Source organism: Bos taurus, chromosome 13 (genome assembly GCF_002263795.3).
Source record: "Bos taurus isolate L1 Dominette 01449 registration number 42190680 breed Hereford chromosome 13, ARS-UCD2.0, whole genome shotgun sequence".
NCBI lineage: Eukaryota > Metazoa > Chordata > Mammalia > Artiodactyla > Bovidae > Bos > Bos taurus.
Window position 1 is genome coordinate 73,836,116 of NC_037340.1, and position 20,774 is coordinate 73,856,889.

At 41.4% G+C, this 20,774-nt stretch overlaps 1 long non-coding RNA gene across 1 annotated transcript; it reads left to right on the forward strand.

The window, feature by feature from the left end:
• The first annotated feature begins 6,033 nt into the window (after positions 1-6,033).
• Positions 6,034-16,141, forward strand: LOC101903858 (uncharacterized). Its single transcript, XR_237125.3, has 2 exons — positions 6,034-7,594; positions 12,883-16,141. It is a non-coding gene; the product is annotated as an uncharacterized lncRNA (long non-coding RNA).
• Positions 16,142-20,774: the final 4,633 nt, after the last annotated feature.

Genomic DNA, 20,774 nt, shown 5'->3' on the forward strand with positions numbered 1-20,774 from the left:
GTCTACAGAGAGGCAGATTCTGGCTCATCTTCGTGGCCTTGCTGGAGGACTTCTGAGGAAAGCTGGCGGCTAACTGAACTTCTCACCTCCCAACTGTATGGAGGATGAGGAGAGCAAAGAAGAAGGGGAGGACTGGGCTATTCCTATTCATGCTTGACCTCCCCATCTAACCAGACTTCCTGTCTCTGCCTGCTGGGGCCAAGTGCCCAGTAACATTTCTTAGACTTGACTATGCCTGTGGGCCTGGTGGAAACATAGATTGTGATTCTGCAGGTGGAATTTTGTCCAATATGGTCCCTCAAGGAGCATCCCAGCACCTAGAGCTGTAGGTGATCAGCAGTGTTTTAGCTCAGGTCCTCCTTTGCAGCTTCCTGTAGGTGTCTTTACAGCACTTCCCCCCCACCCCCCGACTTTAGCCCCACCTTTTTCTCAAGGTAGGTGTGACATGTCAGGCTTCCCGCAATTATTGTGGCAGCATCTCTACTGGACAGACACCAGCTCTTTACCTGGCAGTGGTCCAGGCAGATGGTGAGCGGGGAGGAAGAGCGTGTCCATCTGGCAGACAGACTTGATATTTTGGATAGAAAAAAAAAAAAGAGTAAGGGCAGTGGGCCAAAGGGGAGCAGAGAGACAAACATATCTCCACAGGTTGATCCCCCACTGCCCCTCACCTGGTTTCACCAACAGGAAATCTGCCTGCCTTAGGGCACCTTGGCAGATCGCCTGTAACACCACACAACTCTGATCTTTCAACCTGTGGTTTGGGGAATAGAGGCCTCAGTTTGCATCCTGGTTCTGCCTTTTCCTGACTTTGTGCCCTGGGGCCAGAAATTTCCCTCCTCTTTACATGTTACATAGCATAGTGACATACATACCCAGTTACATAGCAGCTCAAGCTGCTGACATTGTCGAGTTGTTCTGAAAGCAATGAAGGCCATGGACATATATCCTACTCCCTGCCAAGTCTAATTCTTTTAAAATAATAGTAATGATGAATAATTATGTTAACTCCTTTGGCCAGAGGGTCAAATAATGGCAAAGTGAGGTGGGAAAAGGGCTGGACCTGGGTGAGGTCAATCACTGAAGCAAGAGGGTTTTCAGTTACCTCTGAGGAAGAAGGGGACCTATTTGGAGGACAGATTTTGACTCGACTCTGGCACTGGGGGAACTTCCTCACAGTGAACTTCTAGAAGGGGACACTACAACAATCAATGCTACTTTTTTTCTTTACTACAATCAACAGTACATTTAAAGAGGAGTCAGGAGCTGAGGAAACTAACACTCTGTGCTTCTTTATAATTTGCCTTGTTCTGTGGTGTTCAAAGCATGTTAACAGCATAATCAGCAATGGTTCTCAAAAGGACCCAAGTCTGGGGTTTTCTTAATGCAGACAACATCATCCTCTTTTTCTAAAAAGGAATCTGTGTCTCAGGGAGATGAAACGACTTGTTCAAGACCACACAGCAGTATAGTGAGTTATGGAAGTCAGTTTCTTTCCTTTAACACCAAGTCATTTCCCATTACACTGTTATAAATTAATAATTTTAGTAAAAATCAAATTCTTTACATATTAGTAGTATCACTATCATTGCCATCAGATCTGAAGTGAAGTGAAGTTGCTCAGTCATGTCTGACTCGTAGCAACCCCATGAACTGCAGCCTACCAAGCTCCTCCATCCATGGGATTTTCCAGGCAAGAGTACTGGAGTGGGTTGCCATTTCCTTCTCCAGGTAATCTTCCTGACCCAGGGATCGAACCCGGGTCTCCTGCACTGTAGACAGACACTTTACCATCTGAGCCACCAGGGAAGTGCCATCAGATCTGACATTTATCAAAATGTTACTGCTGTCAATACTTATACAAAGGATTTAACATATATCATATCTTTTTTCTTCTGATCACAATATTATGAGATTGATAGATGAAGCAAAAAGCAACCTTTGAGTTGCAAGGTCTGACCTGGCACCACAGTGGGGCTTCTGTTCTCTTGTTCAACATAAACATTACACAGAACTTAAAGATCAGACAAGTTCCTATGGTGTCTGTGAAAGGTTAAAACAAAAATAGGTCATTTGGTAATTATGTCTGAACAGACACAAGAAGTTACATTATACAAACTACCAAAATGACCACACATCCCCCTATCTTGAGAGACTGCTACTTCCTGATCAAGTACAGCTCTAACCTCTATCTAGTCTTCCCTTCTTAGAGTTAAGATTCAGATACCAATTCAGAGAACTACCCCACTTCATAATACCAATCATCCTGAAACCCTCCCCCAAATCATTTAACACAGCCACATCCTAGAAGTTCTTTCTAACATTCTCTTAATGAGACATCATATTATTTTCCAAGGCAATTTCTACCCCTTACTGAGGGGTGGAGGGTGAATCCATCATAGATGGCTAAAGATTTAATGAATTATGATTTGTGATGAAGGCGCCACAGAAACCTCAACAGAACAAGTCATTCAGGTTATTCTAAAGAAGTGTCATCTACCCAAGGAACAGCACAGAGACTCACTCCATCATGGCCCCCTGGACCACTCAGCAGCCGGGGGCCTCTGTCTCTGCCCTTCGCTCCCTAGAGGCCACTCTCCACTCTGCAGCCTCAGTTCAGTTCAGTCCAGTCACTCAGTCCGACTCTTTGCGACCCCATGAATTGCAGCACGCCAGGCCTCCCTGTCCATGACCAACTCCCCGAGTTCACTCAGACTCACGTCCGTCGAGTCAGTGATGCCATCCAGCCATCTCATCCTCTGTCATCCCCTTCTCCTCCTGCCCCCAATCCCTCCCAGCATCAGAGTCTTTTCCGATGAGTCAACTCTTCGCATGAGGTGGCCAAAGTACTGGAGTTTCAGCTTTAGCATCATTCCTTCCAAATAACACCCAGGACCCATCTTCTTCAGAATGGACTGGTTGGATCTCCTTGCAGTCCAAGGGACTCTCAAGAGTCTTCTCCAACACCACAGTTCAAAAGCATCAATTCTTTGGCGCTCAGCTTTCTTCACAGTCCAACTCTCACATCCATACATGACCACTGGAAAAACCATAGCCTTGACTAGGCGGACCTTTGTTGGCAAAGTAATATCTCTGCTTTTGAATATGCTATCTAGGTTGGTCATAACTTTCCTTCCAAGGAGTAAGAGTCTTTTAATTTCATGGCTGCAGTCACCATCTGCTGTGATTTTGGAGCCCCCCAAAATAAAGTCTGACACTATTTCCACTGTTTCCCCATCTATTTCCCATGAAGTGATGGGACCAGATGCCATGATCTTAGTTTTCTGAATGTTTAGCTTTAAGTCAACTTTTTCACTTTTCTCTTTCACTTTCATCAAGAGGCTTTTTAGTTCCTCTTCACTTTCTGCCATAAGAATGGTGTCATCTGCATATCTGAGGTTATTGATATTTCTCCCAGCAATCTTGATTCCAGCTTGTGCTTCTTCCAGCCCAGCATTTCTCATGATGTACTATGCATATAAGTTAAATAAGCAGGGTGACAATATACAACCTTGACGTACTCCTTTCTCTATTTGGAGCCAGTCTGTTGTTCCATGTCCAGTTCTAACTGTTGCTTCCTGACCTGCGTATAGGTTTCTCAAGAGGCAGATCAGGTGGTCTGGTATTCCCATCTCTTGAAGAATTTTCCACAGTTTATTGTGATCCACACAGTCAAAGGCTTTGGCATAGTCAATGAAGCAGAAATAGATGTTTTTTTCTGGAACTCTCTCGCTTTTTCCATGATCCAGTGGATGTTGGTAATTTGATCTCTGGTTCCTCTGCTCTTCTAAAACCAGCTTGAACATCAGGAAGTTCATGGTTCATGTATTGCTGAAGCCTAGCTTGGAGAATTTTGAACATTACTTTACTAGCGTGTGAGATGAGTGCAATTATGTGGTAGTTTGAGCATTCTTTGGCATTGCCTTTCTTTGGGATTGGAATGAAAACTGACCTTTTCCAGTCCTGTGGCCACTGCTGAGTTTTCCAAATTTGCTGGCATATTGAGTGCAGCACTTTCACAGCATCATCTTTCAGGATTTTAAATAGCTCAACTCAGGGATCCTCTTAAAACTTGAGTTTTATCAAAATGCTCGCATAATGAATCCCTCAGTGACTGTCCAGCTCTCTCAGAGTCTGCCTTTCTGTATCCTTTCTCGAACTCTTGGGCACCTAGTGGCCCATATCACACAGGGTGAAACCAGTAACCAGGCCCAGGGTAAGTCACAACTCACGTCTCCTCTACAGACTTGAGGGGAAGGAGGTGAGTCCATGGAATAGGTTGGGAACAAAGGGTGTGTTGGGTTCTGCCAGACCTCTCTGGATTTCTTCTGGAAGTGAGCAATAGAACTCTAGGGACATTTCTTGACTCTCAAAAAAACTATGTGTTCAGATTTTTTTTAAAAACGACCCTACCTCACTTTATAGAATTAGGGACTTCATCTCTAGACTCTCTAATCCTGGTCTCTATCTTGTCCCTAAACCCCACTTTAGTATAATAGAAATATCCATAGTTGATCCATGTGCTGGTTCCTGCCCCAAGCCTTCTGAAACTCTTGGAATTTAATACCTTTCAATAAATCATGAGATAAGTGAAGAATGAGATCTTAGATAATGTCTATGTGGACCTGGACTCCAGAACATGCCATCAGATGATTAGAGGGTTAAAACGATCAGTTCCCAGTCCCTCTGGGGAGAGGAGATTGTATTGATACTTAGTTCCATTAGCAATGGCCAAAGATTCCATCAAATTGCCTCCATCCAACCCTCAATTAAAACACATGAATACTGGTTCAGAGAGCTTCAGCTGAGGTGATAACATCAAGGGATTGTGAAGGGGGTAGGGTCCTGAGAGGGCTTAGAGGCTCAGTATTTCCTACTCCCTCTTTGTCTTATGGTTCTCCTCCCTGCCCCTGAGTTTTGCTATCCCTGAGTTTTATTCTTTATAATAACTGGGGATAGTAAGTAAAGGGCTTTCCTGAGTTCAGTGAGTGGTTCTGATAACCTATTCAACATGGGAGATGGGTCATGGGATCTCTGAATTTATAGCCAGTTGTTCACAAGTGTAAGTGACCCCAGGGCTCATGATCAACACTTGAAGTGTGAGCCATCCTCAGGGATGCAGTCCTCATCTTGTGGGGTCTGAGTCACCTCTGTGGGTTTAGTGTCACAAGTGAATGTACTCCTGGATGTCCAGTGGGTGTGGGGGAATTTGCTGCTGTTGGCAGAGACCCCACATGTATGGAATCAGGGACAAATCTCAGACACACTTTTTTCTAACATTTGTGTCTGGTGTGAGGCTCAGAGACAGGGGACCATATTATGTTGAGCAGAGCACTCAGAACCCCTCTCCACTTCTCAACATTTTCAGAATTCCTGGCAGAATCAGGTACTTGATTAAACGGATTGTCACAGATCATGTCTTGTCCTCATGCTACTACCTACATGCTGTGTGTCCTTTGGCAAGTTCCATGTGAGGTTTTTTCGGTGAGAGCAGGGGAACCATATTACTTGAGGTTTTTGAAAGGATTACCAGTCACGAGTACAAAGAATTTACACGTTTGTGGTCAATATTGTCCATTTTCCACCAAAAGCTTTTAGTCTGAAAGACTTGATGACCTACCTCCATTTCTTCATGATGAATCAAAAACAAAACAAAACAAAACAAAAACCCATATGTGTCAAATAATGACCATTTCTCTGTGATGAAATTAATGAGAGAGTTGAGTGGCAGCTGAGCATCTTCCCTCCAGAGGCAGCTGCAGGCAGAGCAAGAAATGCAGTACTTTCTTGGGTTTGCTTGTGGGCCCAAGACTGCTTTTTCCAGGCTGGTATGATATCAGTCAAGACTCAATGTCCTTCCTCTTGCTCCCCTATCAGACTATATTTTAATTTCCTATAATTATATAGATGAAAGTTACAATCATAATTATATAGACAGGCCTCATCATCATAGAGACTAACAGGAATTTTACTCTAGCCACTCTCTTCAATGATGGTGTACTTGGCATGAGTATGAAATAGAAGAGTCATTTACTGGAGAAATATTTATCAAAATTTATCCTTTTGGTTTCAGAAAACAAACATGGTTCTTGGAGTTGGTAAACAGCTGTAAACAAAATATAGTAAAATAACACCCTTATAGGAGAAAGACACAGAATAAAGAGGGGAAAATCCTATGCCAGGTGGTGATTAGTGTCGTGAAGAAAGAGAGTGATGGGGATAAAGGAGACTGTCCAGGGTCAGGCAAACCCTCTGTGATAATGAGGTGTTGAGCAGAGCCTGCCAGAATCATGCCTATTGTGTTTGAGCAGCAGACAGGAGCAGGATGGCTGGACCTGAGTGAGTTGAGGGGACTGGAGTGGAAGGGGATGAGGCAGAGAGGCCATGGGGGCAGGTCTTAAAGAGCCTTGTAAAAGCTCATGTGAGGTTTGTAGAACTGTAAGAATCAGAATCTGACTCTCAGAAAGCTGGGGAGTCAGAGAGGCACTGGACAAGGGAGCCATGGGATAGAATTCACTGTGAAATAGGGTTTTTGTGGCTGCAGTGTGGAGAGTGACCTCTAGGGGGTGAAGGGCAGAGACTGAGGCCCCTGGGGAGGCGGCTGCATTAGTCCTGGTGACCCTGGAATGTGTACACATATTGTTGCCTGGATGGATCACAGTTCATTAGAATTACATGAATAACTTGCTCTGTTGAGGTTTCTGTAGAGGCTTCATAAAAAATCATGATTCATTAAATCTTTAGCCATTTGTGATGGATTCACTCTTCAAACTTTCTCCTTTCCTTGAGGTGTGGTGGCAGGGAAAAGCAGAAAGTGGAAATTAAAACTCCACCCCTTAATCAGGAGTTGGTTACCCAGGCAAGCAACATCCATTCTAAGGTTAAATTTAGCCTTTATTAGTCACCTCCCTCACATGATAAAAGACTCTTGTAGTGCTCATATCTCTTAGGAAATACAGTGGTTTTAGGAGCTCTGTTTCAGGAGTTGGAAGAAGACCAAATTAATTATTCTCATGTAAGTCATAGTATCAATATTCCCTCAGTATTTCATTATTCCAGTGCTGTGAGGGAATGTTTAACAGGAGGATTCCTACATGCTGTTTCTCATAAATTCTCTGTTCCTTATCAGTTCTTATTCTGAGTACGAGTAGAGCTGCATGCAGCTCTCAGGACTGAGATCATGAGAAACGGTATCTGCTTGGATTCCTTTCAGTAATTCCCTTCAGTGACTCTTTTCAGTGTCAGCGACCTTGTATGTATTAGACTATCCATATTGTGGCTGTTGATAAAATTTCATCCTGCGTAATAGCTGAGTAATCATCTTACTAAAGATATATAAGCCTGCATTTCTGCTAATAAAATACCTTTGCTCCATCAGAGCTTGGTCCCCGTGTCTTTCTTTCTTTCCTTCTCTCTCTCTCTCTGCCTCCCTCCGGCTCTCTCTTTCACTTTCTTATCGTCAACTCTGGACCACCAGGTTCTGGTCCATTAAAGGACCTCAACAAGTGGTGCCCAGAACAGGAACTCTGGTATGTGTGGCATTTTGGATAGAGTGACTCAAGAGGCCTATTGAGTTCGGGACCTATTGAGGTCGGTAAGTACTAAGACACAGGTCAAGCGGGTGGAAAGCCCCGTTATTTCTCTACTTTACTTCACCATTTGTTTAAAGCTCAGGGACTTTTGGTTTCACACCAATGAATAGAGGCTTGCTTTCAAACAGTAGTTAAATGTAATCCTTGGTTCCCTGATAAAGGCAGTTTTGATTTCGAAATTTGGCATCGGATCAAAGACAATGTTGAATGAGCCGCCAGGCAGGGAGAAAATATTCCAGTTGATTTCTAGCCCCCATGGGGCTCTCATTAAAGCTGTAATTCTGCCATTTCAAGGTAAATTCTAGCCCTCCCAATATTCGACAACAGAACACTTATTACATGAATATAAATTAAATGATAAAACTTTACAAAAGGCCCAATTTAAACAACATAAAATATTTCAAAATTTTCCTACTAATCCTATCCCGGCCATGCCAAATGTTCCTCCTCTGCCAACAAGCGCAACTCCAAAGGTCTCTCCTTTGCTAGAACCTAATAATTCTGATAACAACTCTCCTAAGACGCCTTTTGACACCAAAACTGGCAATACTTTTTTAGATAATAATGATAAGTCCTTAGCACAGACTCATATTTGCAAAAAATGGGCACTTACTTGCTCTCCTCCATGACAGAGACTCTCTGAATTACTGGCTTTGCAATCACAAGTTTCTGACGCCAATGCTTTCTCTATCTTTCCAGTTTTAAGAAATCCTGATGCTCAAGGGCACATAATACCTCAATATGAAGGTATTAATCTTTTTTATATGCTACAAATGAAAAAAGCTATGACTATGTATGGCCCACATCGCCTTTTACTAAAGAGCTTCTAAATGCTGTGGCATCTTCTACTGGAAACTTTATTCTCTATAATTGGCGAGTTTTAATAAAAGCTCTCCTTAAACCAGGAGAATATCTTCAATGGACAATGTGGTTTCATGATATAGCCAGAGTTCATGCTAACAGGAATGCTCGAGCTGGCACTCCCCCAAACCAAATTACTTTTGAAATGTTAACTGGCGCCAGACAATTTGATACCATAGAAGCTCAAATACAATGCCCTCCCTTATTGCATGAACAATTAAAAACAGTGGCCCTTGAAGCTTGGGATCGAATTACTCCTCAAGAAGAGCCTACAGGTAGCTACACTAAAATATTACAAGGACCTAATGAAAGTTATGCTGATTTTTTAGCTAGATTAGAAACTGCTATTTCCCATACTGTAATCGGAGAAGAAACCAAAAAAACAGCTAGAGAAATTACTTGCTTATGAAAATGCAAATCAGGAATGTAAAAAAGCCATCGCTCCAATTCGTAAGACTGGGACTATTATTGATTATTTGAAGGCTCGTTGCAATCTAGGATCAGAAACTCAAAAGATGCAAATGCTAGCTAAGACAATGGCTACTGCCTTTAGAAAGGGAAATGAAGGATACTTTACATGCGGAGATAAAAACCATTTAAAAAGGGACTGCCCTAAGAAGGCTAATAAAAAAACTACAAAAATCTGCCCTCGCTGCTGTAGAGGAATGCATTGGGCCAAAGACTGTAAATCTAAATTTAATATTGAAGGAAAACCTATTCCAAGAAACTCTAAGCAGGGGACCCCCCCGCCCCCCGCCAGGTCCCCTTCAACAAAAACCAGGGGAAAATTCTATCTTTTCCCTCAAACCCTCAACATCTGGCAGTGCTGCTGTCGATATACCAGCCCTAAATAATTTTTTCCTCTACCCTCAAGCAGTCCCTTCTAGAGTACCTACTGGACTTTTTGGACCCCTGCCCCCACAAAACTTCAGTCTTTTACTTGGCCGATCTAATTTGACTTTTAAAGAAATCGCTGTTCACCCTGAAGTAATTAATTCAGATTATAAAGGAAAAATTCAAATCATGATGTCATCTCAGATTCTATGGCAATTCAGAAAAGGGGACAACATTGCTCAATTACTTCTTTTGCCTTACATTTCTATTAACTCCTCTAATGATGTATGGACAGGAATATTCAACCGTACAGATCAAAAACAATCCCTATGGACATCATTGGTATCTGAATATGCCCAACCAAATATAAATATCAAAAATAATGGTAAAAGATTTTCTAGTCTCCTTGACACTGGATCTAATATTAATATTACTATTATTTCCAAACACTTATAGCCCAAATCCTGGCCTGTACAAAAAATCTCTTGCCAAATTGCAGGAATTTCTCAAACCAAAGTACAAGAAATTTATCAAAATGTTCAAATCTACCCATGTGAAGGACCAAACATTAAGCCAGCCTACAACATTAAGACCTTATATGATATATGCACCCTTTAATCTAATAGGAAGGGACTTATGCAATGGCAAACTCAGATATACATTCCACATTTTTCCTAAGGGCCATTGCTCATTTAACAAACAAAGCAATTATTAAAATAACTTGGAAGAATGATGAGCCTATTTGGACAGAGCAATGGCCCCTAACAAAAGAAAAATTACAGGCTACTAAAGAACATACTACACAATTAGAATTAAAACATGTTGAGGAATCTTGTTCTCCTTGGAACTCTCCTATTTTTGTTATATATATATATAAAATCTAACAAATGGCATCTCTTAACAGACCTTAGAAAAGTTAATGCAACTATGAAACCTATGGGTGCATTACAACCAGGGATCCCATCACCTACTGCTGCTGCTGCTGCTGCTAAGTCGCTTCAGTTGTGTCTGACTCTGTGCGACCCCACAGACGGCAGCCCACCAGGCTCCCCCGTCCCTGGGATTCTCCAGGCAAGAACACTGGAGTGGGTTGCCATTTCCTTCTCCAATGCATGAAAGTGAAAAGTGAAAGTGAAGTCGCTCAGTCGTGTCCAGCTCTTAGCGACCCCATAGACTGCAGCCCACCAGGCTCCTCTGCCCATGGGATTTTCCAGGCAAGAGTACTGCAGTGGGGTGCCATTGCCTTTTCCGCATCACCTACTACTATTCCTCAAAATTGACACATTATTATTACTGATTTACAAGATTGCTTTTTAATATATCTTTACACCCTTTAGACCAGGAGAGATTCACTTTCTCTCTCCCTTATCCTAATCATATCGGGCCTCATAAAAGATTTCAATAGGCTGTGTTACCTCAAGATATGCTTAACAGTCCTACTATTTGTCAAAATTTTGTAGCCAGGACTTTAATCCAATGTGACAGCAATTTCCTCATGCATATATCATTAATAATATACTGTAACTATAAAAAGGAGAAATGATATTTTGACACTGAATGGCCATGATATTCTTTAGACTCCAGAAAAAACTGATTAAAATAAAATCTTTTTTAAAATTGCAAAACCGGTTCTTCTTACACGTGCAGTTAGGAAAAGGTTAACCTGTTAAAATACTTTTTTTTAGAGCTCCAATTCTGTCTGGGAAACAAAAACAGACCTAAGAAAAAACCTAAAGTTAACTCTTATCATGTACGTGGGATACACAGCCCACTCTATCTGGGACTCTAGCCATAAACAAATTGGTGGAACTAAAAAAAAAAAAAAGATATTTTAAATTGGAAAACTATATCTGTCTATCTAAAATTATCTATGTCTCAATGTATGTCTTTGTTTTTGGATAATATGAAGTTAATGAGCTCTATTTAAATTCAAGTTCACGTGAACTGAAAAATATTCAATATTAAATATAATGTTTGTTTAAATATAAATATAATTTAAATATAATTGTTTGCTAATCTAATTAAGACATGTCTTAAGTCATCAACATTGTATAATACTTTTATTATGCTTAGGTTTGAAGTAACTAAATTTGTCAACAAAAAGGTAACTTTATATATATATATAAATATATATATATATATAAGTATATAAATGAGATGAAAACTTTTAGATAAACTCTATTAAAAATAATTATATTTTTAATAAAATAATTATACCCCTCTTAGGATTGGGGTAACTTAAATTTCTAAAGTTGTACTAAACTAAATAATAAAAGTTTATTAAATAGCTAGGTCATTTCCAAATAAAATAAGATTTTAAAACATTAATTACTGACACTAACTTTCTCTTACAAAAATTTTTTCTTACAGAAAAACTAAAGAGATTTTAGACTATTAATAAATATATAAATATATATAATATATTATAATATATAATATAATAAATATATTCACCAATCTATAAAATGCTAATATACAAGACACTTCATGGTTACTAAAGAAAAATAAGATGTATATTTTTAATAAAAAGGTATAAGAAATAACAAATAAAATGAATACAAAAATGTAAAAAAGGTTTATGACAAATAGAAGAGAATTTTATGACAAATGGATATAACTCATTGCCCTGAACTTTCTTCCTCTTCCTTCTTACATGTCTCAATCAATACAAATTCTTTTTCTTTTATATGGGCCACACCTCTCTGAGGTGAAACTACACTCATATTATAACCCACCTGTTAACTTACTTTGCAATAATGAGAACACCTAATTCTATAAAAACAGACAATGGTCCTGCCTATATTTCGAAGCAATTCAAACAGTTTTTACATTCATTCTCTATTAAATAGATTACAGACATTCCTTATAATTCACAAACACAAAACATAATTAAACAAACACATCACACACTGAATTTACAAATAAAAAATTAAATAAGGGGGAATACACAGGAGCATTTTTATCTTCCTTATCTAGAGCAGACTTTACTATATTCTAACACAATATATTCTTTAAGCCTATAACTATTGTTAATACAGCTTTGTTTTAAATTTTTTAAACTTACTGTGAGGAGATATTTTGACAAAAGCAGAAAAACGTTTCGAGACATTGAAGGACACCTCCCTCCCTTTGCCCATTTGGTATCAAGATCGGTTAACTAATCAATGGAAATCTAGGAAACCAATCTTATAAGGAAAGGAGCATGCTTCTGTTTCTCCAGATGGATCCAACGAACTCACATGGCTTCCTCTTCAGAAGATTCGACCTAAGGGGGCCCCCAACATTCAAACTAGAGACGAAATAACAAAAACCCCAGGAGGAAGAAATTCCAGTACAAGCCATGGAGGCTTTAAAAATTTCCAAAAAACACCACACTCGACATCATCAACCCTATGATCTCCCTACCTGGGGACAGATAAAAATCCTTACTAATCAAGCTGAAAATCTGATTTCTCAACAGGGAATGCCTCGGAATCCTGAAAATAATTTTGTCGCTATGCTTGCTTTGCTTGCTTTTGCTTCCCCTCTTCAGGCTGACTTGATTGATCACACTTATTGGGCTTATATACCTAACCCCTCACCCCTTTTATTGTAGGTTATAGAATGGACAAATATAGGACCAATCGTATCCACTAATGATTCAACACATATGCCCCCTCCTTGGAGCTTGGAGGGGCCCTCTCATCCTGAGGAAGAAGGAAGACTAAGTAACATTTCTCTAGGCTATGAAATCCTTCCTTTATGCATGGGCCCAACAAAATTATGTATTAATGTTCGTCGACAAACGTGGGCTTTTGTCCTGCCTCCAAAAAGGAACTTCCACACATTGCTTGGACTGTTTACTGCCCTGTCCTTTTATAAAAACCATGTTGATACTACCAAAACTCCAGGAAAAAGACAAAAGTTAAAATGTAAGGGGTTTACTTATAAAGACTTTAAATATACTCCTGTTTACTGAGATAAATGTCAAGCTAAATCAGGGAAATTAATGTTTATGGCCAATTACACCATTGTTGATTGGGGACCCCATGATATGTGGGTATCTAACTGCTCAGATGATATTAACAGCACTAAGTGTGATTATGCTACTCAAGTAGCATAGAAGATTACCAATAATTCAGTGAAACACTTCCACGAAAAGGACTCCTTGGCTGGCTTGACTGCGGAATGACACCTCCTCGTCCTCGAATTGTCCTCGATAAACAGATTGGGCCTGAACAATGGGACATCTGGAAACTTGCTGCGAGCACCAAAGAACTTGGGATTTGGACTGGACATTTCACAGGGACCAATCATAGTCATAGAAACTATTTCTTTCATTATAATCAATCATATTTCATACAAGCTTGTGTTCCCCTTCCTTTTGTTCTAGCTATAGAAAGTTTACAATTAAATAAGACTTTACGTTCTGTAACTTGTATAAACTGCAGATTATATGCTTGTCTTAACTCTTCTGTTTCCTTAAGAAATGAATCCCTTTTGATTCTTCGATCTCGACGTAGTCTGTGGTTACCAATAAATCTCCAGCAGGCCTGGGAAGAAGGTCCCATCGCTAGACGTGCTTCCCAGTTACTTACTAAGTTGCTCTGGTGATCTAAACGATTCATTGGAGGGCTGATTTTTGGCATTTTGGCATTAATAGCTATTTGCACCACTGCTGCCATCACTGGCATTGCTTTACAAACCTCAATTTAAACACATAATTTTATCCAAAATTGGACTAAAGATGCTTATACTATGTGGGCCACTCAGGCTCAGATAGATGAAGATATTCAAGATGAAATACAGGAACTAAAAACAGCATCAAATGGGTTAGAGATCAATTAACAGATGTACAAAAACAGGTGATGCTAAAATGTGATTGAAATTCTACTCAATTTTGTGTTCAGTTCAGTTCAGTCGCTCAGTCGTGTCTGACTCACTGCGACCCCATGAATCACAGCACGCCAGGCATCCCTGTCCATCACCAACTCCCGGAGTTCACTCAGACTCACGTCCATTGAGTCAGTGATGCCATCCAGCCATCTCATCCTCTGTCGTCCCCTTCTCCTCCTGACCCCAATCCCTCCCAGCATCAGAGTCTTTTCCAATGAGTCAACTCTTCACATGAGGTGGCCAAAGTACTGGAGTTTCAGCTTTAGCATCATTCCTTCCAAAGAAATCCCAGGGCTGATCTTCTTCAGAATGGACTGGTTGGATCTCCTTGCAGTCCAAGGGACTCTCAAGAGTCTTCTCCAACACCACAGTTCAAAAGCATCAATTCTTTAGCACTCAGCTTTCTTCACAGTCCAACTCTCACATCCATACATGACCACAGGAAAAACCATAGCCTTGACTAGACAGACCTTTGTTGGCAAAGTAATGTCTCTGCTTTTCAATATGCTATCTAGGTTGGCCATAACTTTCCTTCCAAGGAGTAAGCGTCTTTTAATTTCATGGCTGCAGTCACCATCTGCAGTGATTTTGGAGCCCCCCAAAATAAAGTCTGACACTGTTTCCACTGTTTCCCCATCTATTTCCCATGAAGTGATGGGACCAGATGCCATGATCTTTGTTTTCTGAATGTTGCGCTTTAAGCCAACTTTTCACTCTCCTCTTTCACTTTCATCAAGAGGCTTTTTAGTTCCTCTTCACTTTCTGCTATAAGGGTGGTGTCATCTGCATATCTGAGGTTATTGATATTTCTCCCTGCAATCTTGATTCCAGCTTGTGCTTCCTCCAGCCCAGCATTTCTCATGATGTACTCTGCATGTAAGTTAAATAAGCAGGGTGACAATATACAGCCTTGACGTACTCTTTTTCCTATTTGTAACCAGTCTGTTGTTCCATATCCAGTTCCAACTGTTGCTTCCTGACCTGCATATAGGTTTCTCAAGAGGCAGGTCAGGTGGTCTGGTATTCCCATCTCTTGAAGAATTTTCCACAGTTTATTGTGATCCACACAGTCAAAGGCTTTGGCATAGTCAATAAAGCAGAAATAGATGTTTTTCTGGAACTCTTTTTCTTTTTCAATGATCCAGTGGATGTTGGCAATTTGATCTCTGGTTCCTCTGCCTTTTCTAAAACCAGCTTGAACGTCTGGAAGTTCACGGTTCACATATTGCTGAAGCCTAGCTTGGAGAATTTTGAGCATTACTTTACTAGCGTGTGAGATGAGTGCAATTGTGCAGTAGTTTGAGCTCCTGTTCAATTCAATAATAGTGCCTACAACTGGGAACAAATCAAATTTAATTTATAAAACATACATGATAATGCTTCTCTGAGTGTACAATTATTACAAAAAGAAATCTTTAAAGCCTTTTCTAAAAATATGTCCTCTTCTACTAATTTGAAAACTTTAGCTGAACAACTAGCTGATCAATTATCTGGGCTAGACCCACGCGGATGGTTTCAAAGCATTACTCACAGCATCGGGTCTAGAACTGTAATTTTGGTGATTGTCTTGACAATTATATTTATCGTTTACCATTACCTTCATGCAAAAATTGTTAAAACTAAACAAATTCATTTTTACAAATATTATAAATAAATAAGGGAGAATTGTCAGGGAATGTTTAACAGAAGGATTCCTACATGCTGTTTCTCATAAATTCTGTTCCTTATCAGCTCTTATTCCAAGTACGAGTAGAGCTGCACGCAGCTCTCAGGACTGAGATCATGAGAAATGGTATCTGCTTGGATTCCTTTCAGTAACTCCCTTCAGTGACTCTTTTTGGCATCAGCGACCTTGTATGTATTAGACTATCCATATTGTGGCTGTTGATAAAATTTCATCCTGTGTAATAGCTGAGTAATCATCTTACTAAAGATATATAAGCCTGCATTTCTGCTAATAAAATACCTTTGCTCCATCAGAGCTTGGGTCCCCGTGTCTTTCTTTCTCTCTCTCTCTCTCCTTCCCTCCGGCTCTCTCTTTCACTTTCTTATCATCAACTCCAGTTGGTTCCAGTCCATTAAAGGACCCCAACACGGTGCCCATGATATAACCAGAGTAAACACATTAGTGGGCTTTCTTCATGCCTTTTTCCATTAAATCATGATGCCTTCACACTTTCTGTCTGTTTTTTTTGTAGAGGCTTTCAACCGCACACATGTACAGAAAATAGTATAAAGTCATGAACCATTGTCCAGCTCCAATCTTGATCAACATATGGAGAATATTCTTAGTATATATCCTTTATTCTTGTTCTATTTGCAGTTAATCAATGTGTCATGCCAATTCATCTAGAAATATTCAGTAACAACATGTAATTATTTACAATATTACCCTGTCATTGTGAAACCTAAAAATATGAATAATAATGCCCTAAAAGGCAAGATATCTAAGGCCTTTTCACATTCACACCTCTGCACTCCTTCCACTCTCTATTGCAAACATACTGGCAATTTCTGTTTTTTACCTTTTAGACCTAGCTGTGACGACCATCCTCCTATTTCACAGAGATCCTCCCATCCCTATAGCCCTGCAGCCTGACATCTGCCTGGAGCCTCCATACATGGGTCCCTGCAAGGTGAAAATAATCAGACATTTCTATAATGCCAAGTCCAGGTTCTGGGAGACCTTTCTATATGATGGCTAAAATGTTAAGAACAAAGATGGGTGGGTCTTTGTGGGTGGTTGGGGCTGTGTTAAGACTCTTGGTGGTGCTATCCTATCCTGGGTAAGACAGGGAGCAGGGCATGGTGGGGAAGGGCTGGGGAAAGAGTTGGAGTTCAGGAGGGCACATACTCCTCAAAACAGCCCACAGTGACGTTTTTCCCCTCACTGCCTCCCAGGAGAAGTGGCTGCAGAGTCCTTGAAACGATGGACTGAGCATGTCCTCCATGGGCCAGCTAGGCAAAAGGCCAGCTATACAGGCACCAGCTTGATAACCAGAGCTCACTGCCACGTTCTCCTTTGTCAGAGGGGATCACTAAGTCAGCCACCCTAGAGAGCAGGCCCATAGTACTCAGTGCTCCACCTTGGCTTGGAAAATTCACTTCCTTTGAGTATTCTGGTGGTCGTCGTGGTCCTGAGAGGACTGTGGCTGCTCATTTCTAGGATGGTCTAGGACCTGTCCAGGTATACTTTGTCCAGGTCTGGGGCTTCAGAGATGTCAATCAACAAGTTTCTCTTCTTTTGCAGAGGCCATGAACACTGGGCTCTGAGAAGCTGAAGTCCAAGGAGCAGCAGTCCTTTCCCTCTTACTTCTCAACCCTACCTTCCTCAGCAGAAATCTGCTTCTTTCCTTCCCCCCATGGGTCTACTTGCTTTACTTCTGTCTCATCCAGTCAGCTCTAGCACCCTGAGAGCAAGTATTCTCTTTATCCTTAGAACTTTGCACAGCTCCTGGCACAAAGGATACAGTCCATGAACATTGGAGGAAGGGAGGAAAGAATGCTGGAGAAAAGCTCCTTATGATTGGAGTGACTGTAGAGCCTGGGATTGAATCCAGAATTTTGTCCTAATCTTCTTCTTCACTACATTTTCATCTGCCACCCCACCATCTTTTCTAGAGCTTTTGGAACCTGAACTGTGTGGATGCTGTGAGAATTGCTGGGATGCAACTCTGATTCTTGTAAATATGATTTTACACTCATGAAGTCATGTCCAAAATCTTCGATGCATCATGTACATTAATATCAAATAAATTTGCCTGGATGGTGTTTGTATGATTGTGTATTAGTGACATTGAATAACTGAGGACACTCAACTAACAGGCAAGTGTCTTCCTTCTGATTTCCGCTGTTTCTCTTCCAGGAAGTCACTTTTCCATAGCTGAAGTTCACTATCTTCATTGCTAAAAAAGGAATAATAATACTTAGCTGATAAATTGTTATAGAAGAGCAGGCTACATTTTTTGAACACTTACTGTGAGCCCATCCCACAGGTCACAGTTTTAAATGCCATCTTACCAGGTGAGTAATCCCTAAGGTTGGAAGTATGTGGGGTTAGGGATGGAGGCATGGGAACAATAAGGAATGAATGCTCCAAACCGGAGAGAATGCTCTCCTCCTGAGGAGAGAGCTGCACTCCATAGCTTAGTTCATGGTTTTCAAAATGTGGTCCCTTGAACTGCACCCTCAGTGCTTCGGGAAACTTGTTGATGCAGATACTCAGATCCCACCTTTGCTACTGAATCAAAAACTCTGGGCTGAAGTTCTCAAACCTGTGTATGACCAAATGGCTAAGGGATTCTAATGCTCACTCAAGTGTGAGTCTCACTGCCCTTATTAAATTGTAGGACTATGATGCTAGTTTGTTTTCCTTTTCCAGCGTTGATAGAAATTTTTATATGAAATCTCCCACTGTGAAATCTTGTAAATGCTTTAAAATAGTAAAAGAACTCTGTGGGCTAACAATACATACATTCTAGACAGGTTTGCAGCCTCTGGTTTATTCTCTTCCTTTTAATCCTGAAAATAATCTTTAAAATCGTACTATGTGGTCCAAAAATTGAGGTGCTGTTTTATCATGTAGCAAGAAAGCGGTCTCCTTTACTCGGATATGAATGTACTTCTCAGAAGCTTCAATACTTTGGCTACCTGATGCATGGAGCTGACTCATTGGAAAAGACCCTGATGCTGGGAAAGGCTGAGGGCAAGAGGAGAAATGGGCGATAGAGGATGAGATGGTTGGATGACATTGCTCATTCAATGGACATGAGTTTGAGCAAACTCTGGGACATGGTGAAGGACAGGGAAGCCTGGTGTGCTGCAGTTCCTGGCGTCACAAAGAATTGGACATGACTGAATAACTGAACGGCAACAACTCAGAAGGCATAGCATCTCAAATATCTAAACGTCTGTCTGCCCTGGGTGCATTCCGTCCATATCAGGATACAGCCTTAGATAGCATGGAATCCAAGATCTCATTTTCCAGAGGGAAAAAATGCAGAATAGAAGCAGAGATATGAACTGTGGTCCCAGGTTGTCATTGTAACTGGTCCTTATCCAGAATATGAACAATATGAGGCTCCTGACCTGTAATTTCTCTGAAAAGGCCTGGGACGGCCTACAAGATTCCTAATTAGAGACAAGACACAGTCAAGAGTAGGCAGGGGAGAGGTGGGGGAGGACTGTTTTATCAGGGGGCTTCTCCTCTGGGGGCCCCTAGTCTGGATCAGAGTGAGGAGAACCAGGAAAGGAGGACATGAGGGAGAAAGACAGACAGATGAGAGAGGATGGGGGAGAACAGTGGTCTCTGTTGTTAGGAGGAGGCTCTGCTGCTCCTGGTCTCAGATGGACAAACTGAGGCAGGAAGAGGCGCAGGGCCAGAGGGCTCCTCAACTGAAATCCTCGTTGTGCCATCTGTTGTTTGTGGGTCCTGAACAAGTGGTTTTACCTCTATGAGCTTGTATTTTCTCCTTGACACAATGGGATGAGAACCCAGATGCTGCAGGATGGATGTGAGGCTAAATGAAATGCATGTGGAAGGTCTCAGGAGAGAGCAGACCTTCCTCTCACCATGGCTTGTTTGGTGAGTCACGGGCTCCTGATGCCCTTCTGTCCTGGGGCAGCTCGGTATTGACAACTCCTGCCCTTCTCCAGGGAAAGGGTGTCTGTGCAGGAAGGCAGTGCCCCCCCCCACCCCCCCACCCCCTGCCCCGTGTCCTCTGTGGCTCATCACCCAGCTCTCTGCCTGCTTGACGTTTGCTGGACTTGCTCCTGGGGCTTCTGGGCATTGAGCCCAGCTCCCTTCTTCTTGACCCTGGAGTGGGGCAAAGTGTGTGTGTGTGTATGTGTGCGCGCGTGAGTGTGTGGTTGGGAAATGCTTGTCAATGTGTGGACGAGTGAATGGGTGGGGGTCTTGTGCTACATGACTGTAACTGGGAGTGAATAAATGGGTGTGAGGGAGGGGATTGTGGGTGTGTCACCCTCACGTGTGTACCATAGTTTACAGCCAACAATGCAAAGAGAGTGTGTGCACAGACTCAGACCACATTCCTAGGGTCAAATCCTCTCTCTCCACTCTGACTTTAGGAAGATTACTTTATTGCTTTTTACCTCAATTTCCTTCTTTGTAGCGTGAGGAAATATCAATAGTCCCTCACACCCTCTTTTAGGATTTTTGTGAATAAAATGAGTTAATATATATCAAGACCATAACACATATAACACGTAGAAGAGTCTATATATTATCATCTATAAATACTCAAAGTAGTATTATTATTAATACTACAAAGGACTTTGACTTCTCAGGGAGAAGGAATATATTTCTGTTGCAGCCGTTGCTTCCACAGCAACCCCGTGATGTGGGCAGCATGGATCTCATCTGACACCTGAAGACACGGAGCTCTGGGAGATTTACATCCTCAGGAACAAAGTCAGGAAAAGGTAGAGCTGGTACCCAAACCAAGGTCCTGTGGCCCCATCACCACTGAGGGAGAGGAGGAGGAAGGGGCAGCTGCAGCCAGTCCTCAAGGCCCCCTGAGGTCCACTCAAGCAAGGCACACTCCTGTTGGTGAAGCCAGGTGAGGAACAGCAGGTGGCCAGGTTGCAGAGATG